This window comes from Schistocerca americana, unplaced genomic scaffold (genome assembly GCF_021461395.2).
Source record: "Schistocerca americana isolate TAMUIC-IGC-003095 unplaced genomic scaffold, iqSchAmer2.1 HiC_scaffold_67, whole genome shotgun sequence".
NCBI lineage: Eukaryota > Metazoa > Arthropoda > Insecta > Orthoptera > Acrididae > Schistocerca > Schistocerca americana.
Genome location: NW_025726423.1, coordinates 656724 through 665503, shown reverse-complemented (window position 1 = coordinate 665503; position 8780 = coordinate 656724).

The window sequence follows — 8780 nt, the reverse complement described above, 5'->3', positions numbered from 1 at the left end:
GCACAATTCCGACTTAAGTACAAGAAAACTGACTCTTCTTACTGTTTATGTTTTGAACATTCCTGTGACACTAGTTATAGATTCCGATGCTTCACATCATGTTTACTGTATCCCTGTGACCTTCTTATTGGCGATGAAGCTCAGAAATTTCATCGGAATTAAATACAAAATGCACAATGCCGACTTCAGTACAAGAAAACTGACTATTCTTACTGTCTATGTTTTGAACCACTCCTGTGACACTAGTTATATATTCCGATGCTTTACTTCAGGTTTACTGTATCCCTCTGACCTTGTTATTGACGATGAAACACAGTAATTACATCGCAATTAAATACCAAAGGCACAATGCCGACTTAAGTACAAGAAGACTGACTCTTCCTACTATCTATGTTTTAACCATTCCTGTGACACTAGTTATAGATTCCGATGCTTCACTACAGGTTTACTGTATCCAGCTGACCTTCTTATTGACGATGAATCACAGAAATTGCATCGGAATTAAATGCAAAAGGCACAATGCCGACTTAAGTACAAGAAAACTGACTCTTCTTACTGTCTATGTTTTGCACCATTCCTGTGACACTAGTTATAAATTCCGATGCTTCACTTCAGTTTTAATGAATCCCTCTGACCGTCTTATTGACGATGAAACACACAAATTGCATCGGAATGAAATACAAAATGCACAATGCCGACCCAAGTTCAAGTAGTCTGGCTATTCTTACTGTCTATGTTTTGAACATTTCCTGTGAGACCGGTTTCAGATTCCGATGCTTCACTTCAGGTTTACTGTATCCCTTGGACCTTCTTATTGACGATGAAACACAGAAATTGCATCAGAAATAAATACAAAAGGCACAATGCCGACTCAAGTACAAGATGACTGACTCTTCTTACTGTCTATGTTTTGAACCATTCCTGTGACACTGGTTATAGTTTCCGATGCTTCACTTCATTTTTACTGTATCCTTCTGACCTTCTTATTGACGATGAAACACATAAATTGCATCGGAATTAAACACAAAAGGCACAATGCCGACTCAAGTACAAGAAGACTGACTCCTCTTACTGTCTATGTTTTGAACCACTCCTGTGACACTAGTTATAGATTCCGATGCTTCACTTCAGGTTTACTGTGTCCCTCTGACCGTCGTACTGACGATGAAACACAGAAATTGCATTGGAATTAAATACAAAAGGCACAATGCCGACTCAAGTACAAGAAGACTGACTCTTCCTACTGTCTATGTTTTGAACCATTCCTGTGACACTAGTTATAGATTCCGATACTTCATTTCAGGTTTGCTGTATCCCTGTGACCATCTTATTGACGATGAAACACAGAAATTGCATCGGAATTAAATACAAAATGCACAATGCCGACTTAAGTACAAGAAAACTGACTCTTCTTACTGTCTATGTTTTGAACCATTCCTGTGACACTAGTTATATATTCCGATGCTTCACTTCAGGTTACTGTATCCCTCTGACCTTCTTATTGACGATGAAACACAGAAATTACATCGGAATTAAATACGAAAGGCACAATGCCGACTTAAGCACAAGAAGACTGACTCTTCCTACTGTCTATGTATTAATAATTCCTGTGACACTAGTTATGGATTCCGATGCTTCACTTCAATATTAATGTATCCCTCTGACCGCCTTATTGACGATGAAACACACAATTTGCATCGGAATTAAATACAAAAGGCACAATGCCGACTTAACTACAAGAAGACTGACTCCTCCTCCTGTCTATGTTTTGAACCACTCCTGTGACACTAGTTATAGATACCGATGCTTCACTTCAGTTTTACTGTATCCTTCCTACCTTCTTATTGACGATGAAACACATAAATTGCATCGGAATTAAATACAAAAGGCACAATGCCGACTCAAGTACAAGAAGACTGACTCCTCTTACTGCCAATGATTTGAACCACTCCTGTGACACTAGTTATAGATTCCGATGCTTCCCTTCAGGTTTACTGTATCCCTCTGACCGTCGTATTGACGATGAAACACAGAAATTGCATTGGAATAAAATACAAAATGCACAATGCCGACTCAAGTACAAGAAGACTGACTCTTCCTACTGTCTATGTTTTGAACCATTCCTGTGACACTAGTTATAGATTCCGATGCTTCACTTCAGGTTTACTGTATCCCTCTGACCTTCTTATTGACGATGAAACACAGAAATTGCATCGGAATTAAATACAAAAGGTACAATGCCGACTCAACTAGAAGAAGACTGACTCTTCTTACTCTCTATGTTTTGAACCATTCCTGTGACACTAGTTATAGATTCCGATGCTTCACTTCAGTTTTACTGTATCCTTCTGACCTTCTTATTGACGATGAAACACAGACATTGCATCGGAATTAAATCCAAAAGGCACAATGCCGACCTAAGTACAAGAAAACTGACTCTTCTTAATGTTTATGTTTTGTACCATTCCTGTGACACTAGTTATAGATTCCGATGCTTCACTTCAGGTTTACTGTATCCCTGTGACCCTCTTATTATTGATGAAACACAGAAATTGCATCGGAATTAAAAACAAAAGGCACAATGCCGGCTTAAGTAAAAGAAAACTGACTCTTCCTACTGTCTATGTTTTGAACCATTCCTGTGACACTAGTTGTATATTCCGATGCTTCACTACAGGTTTACTGTATCCAGCTGACCTTCTTATTGACGATGAATCACAGAAATTGCATCGGAAATTAATACAAAAGGCAGAATGCCGACTTAAATACAAGAAAACTGACTCTTCTTACTGTCTATGTTTGAACCAATCCTGTGACACTAGTAATAAATTACGATGCTTCACTTCAGTTCTAATGTATTCCTGTGACCTTCTTATTGTTGATGAAGCACAGAAATTGCATCGGAATTAAATACAAAGGCACAATGCCGACTTAAGTACAAGAAGACTGACCCTTCTTACTGTCTATGTTTTGAACAATCCCTGTGACACTGGTTATAGATTCCGATGCTTCACTTCAGGTTTACTGTATCCCTCTGACCTTCGTATTCACGATGAAACACAGAAATTGCATCGGAATAAAATACAAAAGGCACAATGCCGACTTAAGTACAAAAAGACTGACTCTTCTTACTGTATATGTTTTGAACCATTCCTGTGACACTAGTTACAGATTCCGATGCTTCACTTCATGTTTACTGTATCCCTCTGACCGTCGTACTGACGAAGAAACATAGAAATTGCATCGGAATTAAATACAAAAGGCATAATGCCGACTCAAGTACAAGAAGACTGGCTCTTCTTACTGTCAATGTTTCGAACCTTTCCTGTGAGACCGGTTTTAGAATCCGATGCTTCACTTCAGGTTTAATGTATCCCTTGGACCTTGTTATTGACGACGATACACAGAAATTGCATCGGAATTAAATAGAAGAGGCACAATGCCGACTCAAGTACAAGAAGACTGGCTATACTTCCTGTCTATGTTTTGAACCATTCCTGTGACACTAGTTATAGATTCTGATGCTTCACTTCAGGTTTACTGTATCCAGCTGACCATCTTATTGACGATGAAAAACAGAAATTGCATCGGAATTAAATACACAACGCACAATGCTGACCCATGTAATAGAAGACTGGCTCTTCTTACTGTCTATGATTTAAACCTTTCCTCTGAGACCGGTTTTAGATTCCAATGCTTCACTTCAGGTTTACTGTATCCCTTGGACCTTCTTATTGACGACGACACAGAAATTGCATCGGAATTAAATAAAAAAGGCACAATGCCGACTTAAGTACAAAAAGACTGACTCTTCTTACTGTCTATGTTTTGAACAATTCCTGTGACACTAGTTACAGATTCCGATGCTTCACTTCAGGTTTACTGTATCCCACTGACCTTCTTATTGACGACGAAACACAGAAATTGCATCGGAATTAAATACAAAAGACACAATGCCGACTTAAGTACAAGAAAACCGACTCTTCCTACTGTCTATGTTTTGAACCATTCCTGTGACACTAGTAATAGATTCTGATGCTTCACTTCTGGTTAATTGTATCCCTCTAAACTTCTTATTGACGATGAAACACAGAAATTGCATCGGAGTAATGTACAAAAGGCACAATGCCGACTTAAGTACAAAAAGACTGACTGTTCTTACTGTCTACGTTTTGAACCATTCCTGTGACACATGTTTTTGATTCCGATGCTTCACTTCAGGTTTACTGTATCCCTCTGACCGTCGTACTGACGATGAAACACAGAAATTGCATCGGAATTAAATACAAAATGCACAATGCCGACTCTAGTACAGGAAGACTGGCTCTTCTTACTGTCTATGTTTTAAACCTTTCCTGTGAGACCGGCTTTAGATTCCGATGCTTCACTTCAGGTTTACTGTTTCCCTCTGACCGTCGTATTGGCGATGAAACACAGAAATTGCATCGGAATTAAATACAAAAGGCACAATGCCGACTCAAGTACAAGAAGACTGGCTATACTTCCTGTCAATGTTTTGAACCATTCGTGGGACACTAGTTTTAGATTCCGATGCTTCACTTCAGGTTTACTGTATCCAGCTGCCCTTCTTATTGTCGATGAAACATAGAAATTGCATCGGAATTACATACAAAAGGTTTACTGTATCCCTCTGACAAGAAAACTGACTCTTCTTACTGTCTATGTTTTGAACCATTCCTGCGACACTAGTTATAGATTCCGAAGCTTCACTTCAAGTTTACTGTATCCCTCTGACCTTCTTATTGACGATGAACCACAGAAATTGCATCGGAATTAAATACAAGAGGCACAATGCCGACTCCTGTACAAGAAGACTGGCTATACTTCCTGTCAATGATTTGAACCATTCGTGGGACACTAGTTTTAGATTCCGATGCTTCACTTCAGGTTTACTGTATCCAGCTGACCTGCTTGCTTACGATGAAACACAGAAATTGCATCGGAAAAATAATTCATAAGTCACAATGCCGACTCAAGTACAAGAAGACTGACTCTTCTTTTATGTCTATGTTTTGAACCATTCCGGTGACACTAGTTATATATTCCGATGCTTCACTTCAGGTTTTCTGTATCCCCCTGACCTTCTTATTGACGATGACACACAGAAATTGCATCTTAATTGAATACAAAAGGCACAATGCTGACTTAAGTACAAGAAGACTGACGGTTCTTACTGTCTATGCTTTGAACCATTCCTGTGACACTAGTTGTAGATTCCGATGCTCCACTTCAGGTTTACTGTATCCCTCTGACCTTCTCATTGACGATCAAACACAGATATTTCATCGCAATTAAATACAAAAGGCACAATGCCGACTCAAGTTCAAGAAGACTGGCTCTTAGTACTGTCTATGATTTGAACCATTCCCTTGACACTAGTTATACACTCCAGTGCTGCACTTCAGGTCTACTGTATCGAGCTGACCTTCTTATTGACGATGAAACACAGAAATTGCATCGGAATGAAATACAAAAGGCACAATGCCGACCCAAGTTCAAGTAGACTAACTCTTCTTACTTTCTATGATTTGAACCATTCCTGTGACACTAGTTATAAATTTCGATGCTTTACTTCAGTTTTACTGTATCCCTCTGACCGTCTTATTGATGATGAAACACAGAAATTGAATCGGAATTAAATACAAGTACAAAAAGTCCGGCTCTTCTTACTGTCTATGTTTTGAACCTTTCCTGTGAGCCCGGTTTTGGATTCCGGTGCTTCACTTCAGGTTTACTGTATCCTTTGGACTTTCTTATTGACGACGAAACACAGAAATTGCATCGGATTTAAATAGAATAAGCACAATGCCGACTTAAGTACAAGAAGACTGACTCTTCTTACTGCCTATGTTTTGAACCATTCCTTTGACCCTAGTTATAGATTCCGATGCTTCACTTCAGATTTACTGTATCCAGCTGACCTTCTTATTGGCGATGAAACACAGAAATTGCATCGGAATTTTATACAAAAGCACAATGCCGACTTAAGTACAAGAAGACTGACTCTTCTTACTGTCTATGCTTTGAGCCATTCCTGTGACACAAGTTATAGATTTCGATGCTTCACTTCATTTTTACTGTATCACCCTGACCTTCTTATTGACGATGAAACACAGAAATTGCATCGGAATTAAATACAAAAGGCACAATGCCGACTCAAGTATTAGAAGACTGACTCTTCTTACTGTCTAAGTTTTGAACCATTCGTGTGACCCTAGTTATAGATTCCGATGCTTCACTTCAGATTTACTGTATCCCCCTGACCGTCGTATTGACGATGAACACAGACATTGCATCGGAATTAAATACAAAAGGCACAATGCCGACTCAAGTACAAGAAGACTGGCTCTACCTCCTGTCTATGTTTTGAACCATTCCTGTGACACTAGTTATAGATTCAGATGCTTCACTTCAGGTTTACTGTATCCAGCTGACCTTCTTATAGACGATGAAACACAGGAATTGCATCGGAATTAAATACAAAAGGCACAATGGTGACTTAAGTACAAGAAGACTGACTCTTCTTACCGTCAATGTTTTGAACCATTACTGTGACACTAGTTCTACATTCCGATGCTTCACTCCAGGTTTCCTAAATCCCTCTGACCTCTTTATTGACGATGAAACACAGAAATTGCATCTTAATTGAATACAAAAGGCACAATTCCGACTTAAGTACAAGAAGACTGACTCTTCTTACTGTCTATGTTTTGTACCATTCCTGTGACACTAGTTATAGATTCCGATGCTTCACTTCAGGTTTACTGTATCCCTCTGACCTTCTTATTGACGATGAAACACAGAAATTGCATCTTAATTAAATACAAATGGCACAATGCCGACTTATGTACAAGAAGACTGACTCTTCTTAATGTCTATGCTTTGAACCATTGCTGTGACACTAGTTATAGATTCTGATGCGACACTTCGGGTTTACTGTATCCCTCTAACCTTCTTATTGACGATCAAACACAGAAAATTGATCGGAATTAAATACAAAAGGCACAATGCCGACTCAAGTACAAGAAGACTGGCTCTTCTTACTGTCTATGTTTTGAACCATTCCTGTGACACTAGTTATAGATTCCGATGCTTCACTTCAGGTTTACTGTATCCAGCTGACCTTCTTATTGACGATGAAGCTCAAAAATTGCATCGGAATTAAATACAAAACGCACAATGCCGACTTAAGTACAAGTAGACTGACTCTTCTTACTGTCTATGTTTTGAACAATTCCTGTGACACTAGTTATAGATTCCGATGCTACACTTCAGTTTTACTGTATCCCTCTGACCGTCTTATTGATGATGAAACACAGAAATTGCATCGGAATTAAATACAAAGGGCACAATGTCGACTCAAGTACGAAAATTCTGGCTCTTCCTACTGTCTTTGTTCTGAACCTCTCCTATGAGCCCGGTTTTGGATTCCGATACTTCACTTAAGGCTTACTGTATCCCTTGGACTTTCTTATTGACGACGAAACACAGAGATTGCATCGGAATTAAATACAAAAGGCTCAATGCCGACTCATGTTCAAGAAGTCTAGCTCTTCTTACTGTCTATGTTTTGAACCTTTCCTGTGAGACCGCTTTTAGATTCCGAAACTTCACTTCAGGTTTACTGTCTCCCTTAGACCTTCTTATTGACGACGAATTACAGAAATTGCATCGGAATTAAATAGAAAAGGCACAATGCCGACTTAAGTACAAAAATACAGACTCTTCTTAATATCTATGTTTTGAACCGTTCCTGTGACACTAGCTATAGATTCCGATGCTTCACTTCATGTTTAGTGTATGCAGCTGACATGGTTATTGACGATGAAACACTGAAATTGCATCGGAATTAAATACAAAAGGCACAATGCCGACTTAAGTACAAGAAGACCGACACTTCTTACTTTCTATGTTTTGAACCATTCCTGTGACACTAGTTATAGATTCCGATGCTTCACTGCATTTTTACTGTATCCCCCTGACCTTCTTATTGACGATGAAAGACAGACGTTGCATCGGAATTAAATACAAAAGGCACAATGCCGACTCAAGTACTAGAAGACTGACTCTTCTTACTGTCTAAGATTTGAACCATTCCTGTAACACTAGTTATAGATTCCGATGCTTCACTTCAGATTTACTGTATCCCCCTGACCGTCGTATTGACGATGAACACAGAAATTGCATCGGAATTAAATACAAAAAGGCACCTTGCCGACTCAAGTACAAGAAGACTTGCTCTTCTTCCTGTCTATGATTTGAACCATTCCTGTGACACTAGTTATAGATTCCGATGCTTCACTTCAGGTTTACTGTATCCAGCTGACCTTCGTATTGACGATGAAACACAGAATGTGCATCGGAATTAAATACAAAAGGCACAATGCACACTCAAGTACAAGAAGACTGGCTCTTCTTACCGTCTATGTTTTGAACCGTTCCTGTGAGACCAGTTTTAGATTCCGATGCTTCACTTCAGGTTTACTGTATCCCTCTGACCGTCTTATTGACGATGAAACACAGAGATTGCATCGGAATTAAATACAGAATGCACAATGCCGACTCAGGTACAAGAAGTCTGGCTCTTCTTCCTGTCTATGTTTTGAACCTTTCCTGTGAGACCGGTTTTAAATTCCGATGCTTGACATCAGGTTTACTGTCTCCCTTGGACCTACTTATTGACGACGAAACACAGAAATTGCATCGGAATTAAATAGAAAAGGCACAATGCCGACTTAAGTACAAGAAAACTGACTCTT